Genomic DNA, 14,190 nt, shown 5'->3' on the forward strand with positions numbered 1-14,190 from the left:
AGAGGTCCTGAAAAAGAAGGGCCAACACTGCAAATACTGACTCTTTGCATAAATGTCATGTAATTGTCGATAAAAGCCTTTGAAACGCATTAAGTGCGTGTAATTACACTGTTAAAAAAAATAAAGGGAACACTTAAACAACACAATGTAACTCCAAGTCAATCACACTTCTGTGAAATCAAACTGTCCACCTAGGAAGCAACACTGAGTGACAATCAATTTCACATGCTGTTGTGCAAATGGGATAGACAACAGGTGGAAATTATAGGCAATTAGCAAGACACCCCCAATAAAGGAGTGGTTCTGCAGGTGGTGATCACAGACCACTTCTCAGTTCCTATGCTTCCTGGCTGATGTTTTGGTCAATTTTGAATGCTGGCGGTGCTTTCACTCTAGTGGTAGCATGAGACGGAGTCTACAACCCACACAAGTGGCTCAGGTAGTGCAGCTTATCCAGGATGGCACATCAATGCGAGCTGTGGCAAGAAGGTTTGCTGTGTCTGTCAGCGTAGTGTCCAGAGCATGGAGGCGCTACCAGGAGACAGGCCAGTACATCAGCAGACGTGGAGGAGGCCGTAGGAGGGCAACAACCCAGCAGCCCGACCGCTACCTCCGCCTTTGTGCAAGGAGGAACAGGAGGAGCACTGCCAGAGCCCTGCAAAATGACCTCCAGCAGGCCACAAATGTGCATGTGTCTGCTCAAACGGTCAGAAACAGACTCCATGAGGGTGATATGAGGGCCCGACGTCCACAGGTGGGGGTTGTGCTTATAGCCCAACACCGTGCAGGACGTTTGGCATTTGCCATAGAACACCAAGATTGGCAAATTCGCCATGGGCGCCCTGTGCTCTTCACAGATGAAAGCAGGTTCACACTGAGCACATGTGACAGACGTGACAGAGTCTGGAGACGCCGTGGAGAACGTTCTGCTGCCTGCAACATCCTCCAGCATGACCGGTTTGACATTGGGTCAGTAATGGTGTGAGGTGGCATTTCTTTGGAGGGCCGTACAGCCCTCCATGTGCTCGCCAGAGGTAGCCTGACTGCCATTAGGTACCGAGATGAGATCCTCAGACCCCTTGTGAGACCATATGCTGGTGCGGTTGGCCCTGGGTTCCTCCTAATGCAAGACAATGCTAGACCTCATGTGGCTGGAGTGTGTCAGCAGTTCCTGCAAGACGAAGGCATTGATGCTATGGACTGGCCCGCCCGTTCCCCAGACCTGAATCCAATTGAGCACATCTGGGACATCATGTCTCGCTCTATCCACCAACGTCACGTTGCACCACAGACTGTCCAGGAGTTGGCAGATGCTTTAGTTCAGGTCTGGGAGGAGATCCCTCAGGAGACCGTCCGCCACCTCATCAGGAGCATGCACAGGCGTTGTAGGGAGGTCATACAGGCACGTGGAGGCCACACACACTACTGAGCCTCATTTTAACTTGTTTTAAGGACATTTCATCAAAGTTGGATCAGCCTGTAGTGTGTTTTTCCACTTTAATTTTGAGGGTGACTCCAAATCCAGACCTCCATGGGTTGAAAAATTAGATTTCCATTTTTTAATTTTTGTGTGATTTTGTTGTCAGCACATTCAACTATGTAAAGAACAAAGTATTTCAGAAGAATATTTAATTAATTCAGATCTAGGATGTGTTATTTTTGTGTTCCCTTTATTTTTTTGAGCAGTGTATATTTCACTACATCACAGAAACAATTGAAACAAAGATCTAAAAGCAGTTTAGCAGTAAACTTTGTGAAAACTAATATTTGTGTCATTCTCAAAACTTTTGGCCACGACTGTATACGATGTTTTGGGAAGTTGTAAAAAATTATTAAAGGTGTTATACAGTAATTATTATTGATGACCTATCCTCAGGATATGTCATCAATATCAGATTGAGGATGGTCAACACCTGAGACCCCTGACAATCAGCTGTTAGAAGAGGCCAGGAGCTCCGTGAGCACCGCAGCCTCTTCCTAGGCCATGTGACGTCACCATACATCAGCTACATGGCCTAGTAGTGAATGGGGCTTAGCTGTGTACAGGGCTGTGCTTGAAAAGCTGCCGGGAACGCAGTGGCTCCCTGAAACGAACCGCTGATAGACGGGGGTGCCGGGACTCGGACCCCTGCTGATCTGAAAATGATGATCAATCAGTGGATAACCCCTTTAATGGGATAGAAGCGGGGAAAAACACCATTCTTTTACTGGCTTTGTTTTTACCGTGTTCACTGTGCAATAAGTGGCTCAGTATAATTACAGCAATACCAAACTTATATATTTTACGTTGTGAGTAATGCTTTAAAAAATTAAACTTTTGAAAAAAAAATTGTAGTGCTATATTCTGACATCCTGTGTAAGGGATTTTTAAGGGATGATCTGCAGTTTTTATTGATAACATTTTGAGTTATGTACAACTTTGTGATCACTTTTTATTCAACTTTTTTGGGATGGAAAGCGACCAAAAGGTTGTAGTTCAGCCATCTTTATTTTTGTTTATTTTGTTGGAGTTTCCTGTACAGGATAAATACTTTCATATTTTAATAATTAGTGCATTTTCTGATGCAGTGAGACCAGTGATGTGCTTTTTTGTTCTTTATTTTTTTATGTGAACTGGTCAAAAGGGGTGATTTGAATTTGGAAATCTTGCCTTTTTGATGTTTTTAAAAACTTTTTTTTTACTTTATTTTTACCCACCCCCCAGGGACTTTAACATGCCATATACAGCAATAATGTACTAGTGCAGTCTATGTGAAAATCTTTACATTACTGTTTAAGCCCTGTCTGAATCACGGCTCAGTAGGAATTCAACTATGGCAGGCCTGGGAGTTTTCACAAGACTCTTAGGCTACTTTCACACCAGCGCTTTCCCTTTCCGCTATTGAGATCCGTCATAGGATCTCAATAGAGGAGGAAAATGCTTCCGTTTTGTCCCCATTCATTGTCAGTGGGGACAAAACTGAACTAAACAGAACGGAGTGCACTAGAATGCCAGTTCCTTTTGGTTGCGTTCCCATAACGCACACAAATGCACAGCAAGCAGCGTTTTTGAGTGCATCCTGGGATGCGGATCCGTCATGACTCATAATGTAAGTCAATAGGGACGGATCCATTTTCTCTGACAGAATATAAAACCGATCCATCCCCCATTGACTTTCAATGAAGTTCATGACTGATTCGTCAGTGCTATGTTAAAGATAATACAATCGGATCCATTCATAACGGATGTAGATGGTTGTATTATCAGTAATGGAAGCTTATCCATGATGAATTCTAAGCTGCCATAGAAACAGAATGGCTCGAGCGATCTCGTTGCTAATGAGCTCATCAGGCATTGGAGGGAGCCCTCTCCCTCCACATAGCTGGAATGCCATGGTCGCAATTGAAATAAAAAAGCTTATATAAACTTGGTATCGCTATGATTATACTGACCCACAAAAGAAAGTAAATATGTAATTTTTACTGCTCAGTGAATATAAAAAAAAACTGTGGTAGAATTATTTTTCTTCCTGCTTCCCACAAAAGAGCATAAAAAGTTGTAAAATCAAAATGGTACCAATGAAAAGTACAACTCCCTCTCTTGAAAAAACAATCCCTCAGACAGCCTTTTTGGTGTAAAAAATTATGGCTGCATCAGAATATGACAACACAAGAACAAGTTTTTTTTTTTTTTTAAGTGTATTTATTTTACGTACTCAGTTACCACATTAACACCTTAAAACAACACACAGAATCGTTTTTAAGGCCCTTCAAGAAACAATTTAATTCTTGTGTTTCCAAAGCATTATATGCACCATAAAATGCCATTGAAAAATACAACTCATCCCACAACAATCAAGCCCTCCTGCAGCTATAAAGATGGCATATAAAAAAGTGATGTGTCTCAGAAAGAGAGAAAAAAAAAAAAAAGAAGGCCAAAACTGGCCGCTGTAGTAGCTGATATAGGGTTTTTTCCACGAAAGAACACTTATCCCCTATCCACTGCTTAAGGGTTTGACCACTGGCTACCCCAGCAATCCCAAGAACAGAGGTCCTCGAGTCTTCTTTCTGAGTGGGGTAGTATATGCATGACAGCCACTCCATTCACTTCTGTGGGACTGACAGAGATGCTTGTAATACAGTATTAGTAAAAATATTGAAATATTCATAGTAAAAATTGCTGTATTAATACAAACGCTATTTATTCTGTAAAGCTAATAACTGTGGATGTAGTTGAGAGCAGATGAAATGTAATAGAGAAAGGTAGTTTATCCAAGGAACGACAAAACAGAACGGTTTTCTCTACTCACCAGCAAAACTAAAATGAAGATTTTGTGCGTTCAGTTTATCTAGCTTTCTCCTAGTAGAAAGATAGTTTTTTTCTTATGGCTGGTAAATGATGCATAGTACAGAGCAGTTAATCTTTGCAGGTGTCTGCTGTTGTTTTTGCAACTGTGGCAGAGGAAATGTGCTGTGACATTCAGGGACACCTATATAAAGTTTGTTTCAGCTTAGGTTTTGATATAATGTTTAACCTTTACAATAAGCAGACACTGAAAAACAAAAAAAGGCATAAGAGATGACAAAAACAGTGAAAAAAGGATGTTGAAATCTGATCCTTCAATGCCATCTCCCTCTGCTTGGTATTTTCATTCTTTACCTTCCTGTAACCTCTGCATTCAGGAGGTGGGGGTGCTCCAATACTATTCATGGGGATTCCTTTGCACAAATCTCAATTCAAAGTACAATAATTAACCAGAGGTTTGAGTGAGAAAGACCTGATTCTCCAGAAAGAAAGCAAGTCAAGTGAAAGAAATCATAGGCTTACACTTGGTAAGGACCTTGCGACTAATTTTTTTTAATGTAATACATATAATACACCAGAATCAAATTAACAATCTAAAGTAACCAAGAGTTGTTAAAAAAAGAAATAACTTTTAGCAAGTTTCACCAAATCACAAATGCATGTTACCGAATGGTTGGGGGCCGCACAGAATGGTATCGAGGACCGCATGTGGCCCCCAGGCCACAGGTTGTGCACCCCTGTCTAGGGCCATCAATATGTTTTTAGAGTGTAGGAGGAATCCTATGGAAAATACAGGGAGTACATACAAAATGTATGCATATGTTGCCTGATTAATGCGAGGAAAAATCACACCTAACTACTGAGCCACTATTCTGCCCCTTACTGCAGGAATTGGCTGGTTGGCTATAAAGAACATTTTATAGCCTAACAATAAAAGAGTGACAACTTCCGATTCCGGTGCTGTGATGTAGAGACGTGTGTAGGGTTGTTTCGATACCAAAATTTTGATTCGGTTTCGATACCATAGAAAAGTATTGCGATACTTGAAACCATTCGATACCACGCGAAAAAAATAAAACACCAAAAAAAGACGCGTGCATTCCGCATTTTATGGAACGTCCGGCCCATGATAGAACAGTCCTATCCTATTTTTTGGGGAGACAAGGTGACTAAAAAAAAATGGCGAACGGCGCTCACCGCATAGAACATTTTTTAAATATTTTAATAATTTGGATGTGGCGATATGTGATATGTTCATTTATTTATTGTTTAGATATTTTATATGTAAAATTGGGAAAGTTTTTGTTTTTTTTTACTTTTTATTTAATAACTATTTTTCCCCTTATAGGCCAGAACCTGGGATCTTTTAATCCCTTGTCCTATTCACCCTGATAGATCTCTATAAGGGGGAATAGAATCTTACACTCTCCCTGCTGCCCTGTGCGTGCATAGTGCAGACAGCAGCAGGGAGCTGACTATAGCAGCAGGGCTTCAGTAGCATCCTGGATGCCATGGTAACCGATAGGAGCCCCAGGATTACACTGCTGGGGCTCCAATCGGAACTGCCACTGCAACCAATGAGGAGGAGGGGAGGGGACACTCTGGCCACTGCCACCAATGATTTTAATACTGGGGGGGGGTTGAGGGGAGGGGGCACATGCGCCACCAATGATTTTAATATTGGGGGGGTTGAGGGGACGGGGCACACTGCGCCACCAATTATTTTATTACTGGGGGGGAGGGCGCACTGCGCCAACAATGATAATATAATTAACATTTAATACAGGAGGCGGGTGCAGCACCTGAGGGGTTAACTGCCGCTAATCGCAGCTCCCCGCCAGCACCCGCCTCTTGGATTTGTATTGAACATTTACTTTCATTGGTGGCGCAGTGCGCCCACCCCTCTCTCCCCATTGGCGGCACAGGGGGGAGGGAGAGACTGCTTCCTTCTCCTCTGTGCTGCCGAGGAGAACACGAAGCACGCTAAGAGCAGCGCGCTCCTTGTTCTCTGATACTAGACTGCGCAATAGCGAAGCCTAGTATAGAAAAAAGGCAAATCATGGTATGGAGGTCGGTACCAGGCAAAAGTATCGATTGGGTATCGAAAATTCGACACCCGAAACAACCCTAGACGTGTGTGGCACCTCTTCTGCTCCCGGGGACTGCTGATTTATACCGCATATCTGCAGCCTTGCAGACCCTACCAGTGCTGCAGGCCTCACACTAATAGCCAAATCAAGGTGAATGAAGTGATACCTCCTCGGCAGTGACAAGAAACATTTTGCACTGGACAACAATGCTGCGCTCCCCTATCCAATATGGCACCAGAGCATGTGGAGACACAAGCTCAGCAAATTCCCCTCGCTGAATCAGTCTCTCCTGCCAACCAGGTGCCCCCCCATTCAGGACACTTTGGAAGCGGATGATACGCAAATTGATACACCATTGTTGCAGAGTTGAACGGGCACATAGAGTGGGCCTTGATCCTAACCTGTCTTCCTCCCCTACCACTTTAACAGCTAGACAAGAATAAAGCGTCGTCCCCCCCTAGACAATTTATTGTGCGCTTCTTGGACTACAATGACAAACAGGAGATCCTGCTTTACGCTGTAGAAAAATGCCTCTGGAGTTCAGAGGGGCCAGGATCTTGCTTTTTGAGGATTATTCAATAGAGGTGGCACAGGAGAGACACACATTTAGTACCCTTTGCACCTCGCTAATATGACAAAAGATCCAATTTCAACTGAATTATCTGGCCACTCTGAGTGTTCCTACCTGATGGTGCAATGCAGACCTTTACATTGCCTGAGGTGGCTGAGTGTTTCTTGTCAGGTCGCAAAGCTCCCTTGCCTTCCCCTTCCCGATGAACACTCAATCTTCACAGGCAGAATCTGATGATTCTCCAATCAAGCCCACCAGTCCAAGGTTCTCCCAGACGGCTTTCAAATCTAGATTGTCTACACTAGGGTTGTTTCGATACCAAAATTTTTATTCACTTTCGATACCATAAAAAAGTAATGCAATACTCGATACTATTCGATACTACGCGTAAAAAATAAAACACAAAAGAAAGCCACGTGTATCTCGCATTTTATGGAATGTCCGGCCCATAATAGAACAGTCCGATCCCAAGCCTCACCAACAGCTGAAGAAAAGTCGTCACCTTTCCAGAGAAGGCTGAGTGCAGTGACTTTTTAATTTTGTTTTCTTGGGGTACCTATGTTTCTTGGTCCCAGTCTCTTAGTTTGCATTATGTCCTGGGACGGGCCTGCCCATGTTGATGTTCCTGAGGCAACTTTTATTAAAGGTCTTTGGGAGGGGTAGGGGGATATTGTTCGCTTAACCAGAAAAAAAGTGTGGACCTATTGCCAATGCTCTTTGATTGTAGATGCTTGTGTTATCCCCATGATGGCATTGTGTTACTTTGTTTTATTGTTCTGGTTTGAATTTTTTTTTAATTTTGAATGTGGACATTACTACTACAGGTGTGAAGGTATCTTTCACAGACACCCCAGGTGAGGGCTTTATTAACATGTTCTACTTTTTACCATGTCAAACAAGGAAAAGGGCATGTACTACTATTCATAGCCACAAGTTTAGATGTCATTTGACAGGCCTGATCTACCAAGATCTTTTTTCTTGGGAGGAGCTCTTTTGTTACCTTTCTTTTTTTAACCACTTCACATATTTATTCATAGAGCAAACATGAAAATATTGTCTTGGAATATCAAAGGACTCCAATCACCTGCCCAGAGGTCCATAGTTCTCAGGCATCTTAAAAGACTTCACCTGGACATGGTACTTCTCTAGGAGACACATTTACCTTCAGTTGGTGGATCAAGTTAGGCTACTTTCACACCTGCGTTTAGGTCGGATCCGTCTGGTATGTGCCCAGACGGATCCGCACCTATAATGCAAACGCTTAGATCCGTTCAGAACGGATCCGTTTGCATTACCATGAACAAAAAAAAACATTTATTTTTTTTTGTTCATGATAATGCAAACGGATCCGTTTTGACTTTACATTGAAAGTCAATGGGAGACGGATCCGTTTGAAAATTGAGCCATACTGTGTCAACTTCAAACGGATCCGTCCCCATTGACTTACATTGTAAGTCTGGACGGATCCGTTTGCCTCCGCACGGCCAGGCGGACACCTGAACGCTGCAAGCTGCGTTCAGGTGTCCGCCTGCTGAGCGGAGCGGAGGACAAACGGAGCCAGACTGATGCATTCTGAGCAGATCCGCATCCATTCAGAATGCATTAGGACTGGACGGATCCGTTCGGGGCCGCTTGTGAGCCCCTTCAAACGGAACTCACAAGCGGAGCCCCGAACGCTAGTGTGAAAGTAGCCTTACCCTGACCCTATGTGATTACTTTAATGGCATCTTGAATACTGGAGGAATCCAATATGCCTCCAAAGAAGCCTATATTAAACGCCTCCCGAAACTGGGCAAAGATAGCCTAGATCTCAACTCTTATAGACCGATCTCACTGATTGGTCAAGATCTCAAATTGATCTCCAAGATTATGGCAGATCGCTTAAGCTGTATTTACACGAGCCAATAATCGTCGTTCCCGACAATCTGCCCATGTAAATGCTTGTTCGAGTGATCGTGTCATTCATGCAGGCACCACTGATCATAGTTCATAGAAACCATGATTCTGTATTATGAGGAATCACAATAGTGGCCCTCATCCTCATACAGAGAAGGAGATCGCTGCATGTAAATGCCACTGTTTCCTTTACTGAGCGAGCAGCTGACTGTTGGGAAGGAATGCTTCTTTTCCGACAATCAGCTGCAGAATCGTCCCGTGTAAATCCACCTTTAGCTTTGCGTCTTCTGAATTTAATTAGACAGGCTCAAGTAGGTTTTGTCAACCAAAGGGCGTTTGTAACCAACATTACCAACATTAGAAAAGTATTAGCAGTCTTAGACAGGATACAGACTACCCCAGGTCTTATTGAACACACTACCATAGTTGCCCAAAATGCCGAAAAGGCATTTGACAACTTCAAATGGCCATGGATAGGGGAGGTAATGAATAAAATTGGTATCAGGGGACCCTTTAGAACATTTTGATCAGCATTGTATACTAACCCAACAGCTCAAATTCACACTCTGCCCCTTTCCCTTTAAGTAAAGGCACGAGACAAGGATGCCCACTTCCACCTTTGTTATTTAATATGACAATAGAACCCCCCAGCTCGTTATTTGAAATCATCTAGTTTATATCAGAGCATAGAAGCTGTTTGTGGGCAATGTCCTTTTATGTTTTAATAACCCTCAAAAGGACCTTTCAACGAGTGTAAAAATTTATATAAGATTTTGAGGCTCCCTCAGGATATCACATCAACCCAGGAAAGAGCGAAATTATAGAATTAAAGGGGTATTATCATCATCTTAATGATCACTGTTAAATCTGTTAATGATTTAATAGTGATCATTTTTGTAAATATATTTAATTAACTAATTCCCACCCCTTAGAAGAAAATAAACACATACTTACCTGACTGTTGTCTTCCGTCTCCCCTGGTTACGGCCACCGCTCTTCTCAGGAATCGCGGTGGCCACGCTTGCGCAGACGACTTCTTCTCTTCCCCCGGCCGGCCGTGCGCAGTCCCGAAAGCGCACGCCAAGGCCGCGCATGCGCTATGGTAATTTCTTCCTGGCCAGTATAGTATAATTGCCAGGAAGAAGTCACCAGGGCGCATGCGCGGCCTCGGCGTGCGCGTTCAGTCCAGCGCGTGGCCCGGCCGGGAGAAGACTTCAATCAAGATGGAGCCCGGCCCCTGCCGAGTGCCGAAACCAGGAAGTGGACAGCGCGCCGGGAGCAGGTAAGTTTAAAAAAGGCGTGTTGATAATACCCCTTTAAGGAAACTGATTTCACCACATTTCTGGGGAAATTTGGGCATAGAATTGAATCTAGTACTATCGCATATCATATACCTAGGCATAAAAATTGGGAAAACCCCCTCTAACATATACATTTTGAATTATCCCCCAATTTTCCAAAAGATTAAAAATGAACATTTTGATTGGCAAAATGTCCCTCTTTCATTTTTGGGTAGATGTCATCTAATTAAAATTGTATCTTTTTCACGGCTGTTATTTAAACTTCAGACGATCCTATTACTCCTGAAGCACAAAAATATACGAGATGTCAACCGTGCCTTCATCCAATTCATTTTGGGCCAATAAATGCTCACAAATTGCTTTGCAGAAGCTCATGCATACTAACTGGGTAGGAGGTTTAAATCTCCCGAACATCAGGGGCTATAATACTGTCTTCCTGATTCAGCATGTACTGGACATGTCCTTTCACTCCTGTCTTCCATTGGACCAAACTTTAGCATCACCTTGGAATCTGATAATTCAACTCCATGCACAATACTCTTATTTGCCCATGTCGGTAAAACATGTGATTTTACGGGATACCATTGCAACCTGGAATGAGATCAGGAAACAATTTCAGCTACCTTTTTTTGATGTTCAAATATCTACCCTTCTGGGCACACCCAGAATGCCCCCCAGCCCAAGAAGAGGGTTCCTTCCAATTTTGGAAGGATAAACTTATTGTGACCCCCCCCCCCCCTTGTAGCTACAAAATGTATCTAGCAAAACTTGGTACTCCTTTGCAGAGCTAGCCTCTATCTACCAGGTACTGAACACAATGTTTTTCTAGTACTTGCAACTCTCCTCCCGCCAGAAGAGACTTAGAATGATAGACAGTGAGATGGTCAATAATTCTTTTGATGACATCATAAATAGACCAGAACACCGTCACTCTGTTTCATCTTTTTACCTGATTCTTCAAGATCGCCTGTAGACTATTCACCCATCCTTGTTGTCTAAGAAAAGGTCCAAGGCATTTGTAGATTCCTGATATCTCTGGCAATATCTTACAAGGATGAGAATGGGTGCAAAAACATGTGATTTGTGAGAATTGGAGGGAGAGTCAGTTCAAACTCATTCACGTGCATCATACACAAGATGACTGGAGGCTGTAATCGCTGCCAAAGGTGCTTTAACTAAGTCACGATTAAAGGGTCTGAAGACTTATGTAAATGATATATTTTTTCCTTTTCAATAAATTAGCAAAGATTTTGAACATTCTGTTGTCACTTTCTTATTATGGGGTATTGAGTACACAATATTGGGGAAAACTTGATTTATTTTTAATTTTAGAACAAGGCCACATTATATTATTTCGCCGAGATCCCGCGCCTGCGCACTCAGTCCGTCGGCCGGCGCATGCGCACTGCGATGCCCATTCCTTGTACGGCATCACAGTAATTAATGCGCATGCGCCGGCCGACGGACTGAGTGCGCAGGCGCGGGATCTCGGCGAAACAAGAAGTAAGTAGATGGGTGGTCAGAGGGAAAGAATGGGCGGGGGGAAGCGACAATAAGGCTGAGCTAACTGGGCACCTACGAGGGTAACGCCGCCCCTGGGCACTTGCGAGCCCTCATTTGCATATGCTACTAAGTTGTTTTTTGCCGGTTTTATAGGTCCAGGATTGCTCAGAAAAGGTAACGTTTTTATTAACTGTAAGGCTGCTAGAAAGCTATGGTAAGGGTTAAAAAGGTGAAACTTTGATGACAGACTCCCTTTAAAGGTCTTTCACCTAAAATGACCATTATAGAACAATAACCCCATGATCTGCATTATAGTCCCCATATTTGAATGCTACTTACCGTATAGCTGTCCGTCGCTTATTTTCGCAAAAAAACACTTATTCAATATGTAAATTAGGTTCTGAAGGTGCCCAGGGGACAGACAGCTATACGGTAAGTAACATTTAAATATGGGGACTATAATGCAGATCATGGGGTTAGTGTTCTATAATGGTCATTTTAGGTGAAAGACTCCCTTTAATGTGACCGTCTCTAAACTCGTGAATGCACATGCAGTGCTCCAGACAAAAAAAAATGAGCAGGAGCCATTGGCTCCTAAACTAAAAAATTTAGGAGCCAAATTACATTTTTTTGTCGCCAAATTTAAAATGCATATAATAAAAAAAAAAGGACTTTGAGAAGATGAGACGCAGGTCACAGTAGTGAGCCAGCACTACATATAGGAGAAAACAGCACCACATACCTCTCACATCCAGGGACATCTTCTGGGGGACAAGGTGACTAAAAATGGCGAATTGCGTGGTTTAGAGGTTTTTTTTCTGTTACAGCCTTCACCGAGCGGAAATATTTTTTTATATTTTAATAGCTCACACTTTTTGGGACGTGGCGATATGTAATATGTTTATTCTTTATTGTAAATTTTTTATGTAAAACTGGGAAGGGGGCCATTTAAACTTTTAGTATTTTGGTGTTTTTTTTAACTTTTTATTTAATAACCATTTCTTCCCTTAGGGACTAGAACCTGGATCTTTTCATCCCTTGTCCTATTCACCCTGATAGAGCTCTATCAGGGTGAATAGGATCTCACACATCTCCCTGCTGCCCTGTGCTTTGTGCACACAGCAGCAGGGAGCTGAACATGGCAGCCAAGGCTTCAGTAGCGTCCTGGCTGCCATGGTAACGATCTGAGCCCCAGCAGTGTAATCTGCCACTGCCACCACTGGAGGGGATGGGACCCTGTGGCCATCATATAACAATGGGGGGGGGGACTTGTGGCAAGTGATAATGGGGGGGGGCGAGGCTTTGGGGGGGCGCACTGCACCACCAATGAATGTAATTAAAGAGGACCTTTCATAGGTCCAAAGAATATGAACTTAGTAGCAGGCTGCATAGAGCGGCGCCCAGGGATCTAAGTGCACTTACTATTATTCCCGGGTGCCGCTCTGTTCGCCCGCTGTGGCCCCCGGTATTTTCAACATTCAGAGCAAGGAGGAGGAGAAGCCAGTGTCTGTCCTTCTCCCTGACAGCAGCGCTGTCTAATCAGAGCTAGGGAGAAAAAAAAACTCCCAGGCTGTGAGCTCTGCGCTGCGATTGGCCAGCGCTACAGCCTAGGAGAAGGAGACGCCCGCAGAACAAGGGCAGACTCCGCCTACTATAACCAAGTGTCCGAACATACCGGAGGACATAACGGGAGAACGGAGCGGCGCCCAGGGATAATAGTAAGTGCAGTGAGATCCCTGGGTGCCGCTGTATATGTCATGATACTTAGTTCACAATGTCAGGATTGGTGAAAGGTCCTCTTTAAGGACTTGGCCATTATTTGATAACTTTAAAACGCTGTTACTTACCCAGGCCGTTCTGAGATAGTTTTTTCGTCACATATTGTACTTCATGACACTGCTAAAATTGGGTCAAAAAGTAAATTTTTTTGCATAAAAAAATACCAAATTTACCAAAAATATGGAAAAATTTGCAAATTTCCAAGTTTCAATTTCTCTACTTCTATAATACATAGTAATACCTCCAAAAATAGTTATTACTTTACATTCCCCATATGTCTAATTCATGTTTGGATCATTTTGGGAATACTATTTTATTTTTTGGGGATGTTACAAGGCTTAGAAGTTTAGAAGCAAATCTTGAAATTTTTCAGAAATTTTCAAAAACCCAATTTTTAGGGACCAGTTCAAGTCTGAAGTCACTTTGCGAGGCTTACATAATAGAAACCACCCAAAAATGACCCCATTCTATAAACTACACCCCTCAAGGTATTCAAAACGGATTTTACAAACTTTGTTAACCCTTTAGGTGTTCCACAAGAATTAATGGAAAATAGAGATACAATTTCAAAATTTCACTTTTTTGGCAGATTTTCCATTTTAATATTTTTTTTCCAGTTACAAAGCAAGGGTTAACAGCCAAACCAAACTCAATATTTATGGCCCTGATTCTGTAGTTTACAGAAACACCCCATATGTGGTCGTAAACTACTGTACGGGCACACGGCAGGGCGCAGAAGGAAAGGAATGCCATACGGTTTTTGGA

The sequence above is a fragment of the Bufo bufo genome, chromosome 1 (assembly GCF_905171765.1).
Source record: "Bufo bufo chromosome 1, aBufBuf1.1, whole genome shotgun sequence".
NCBI classification, from domain to species: Eukaryota; Metazoa; Chordata; class Amphibia; order Anura; family Bufonidae; genus Bufo; species Bufo bufo.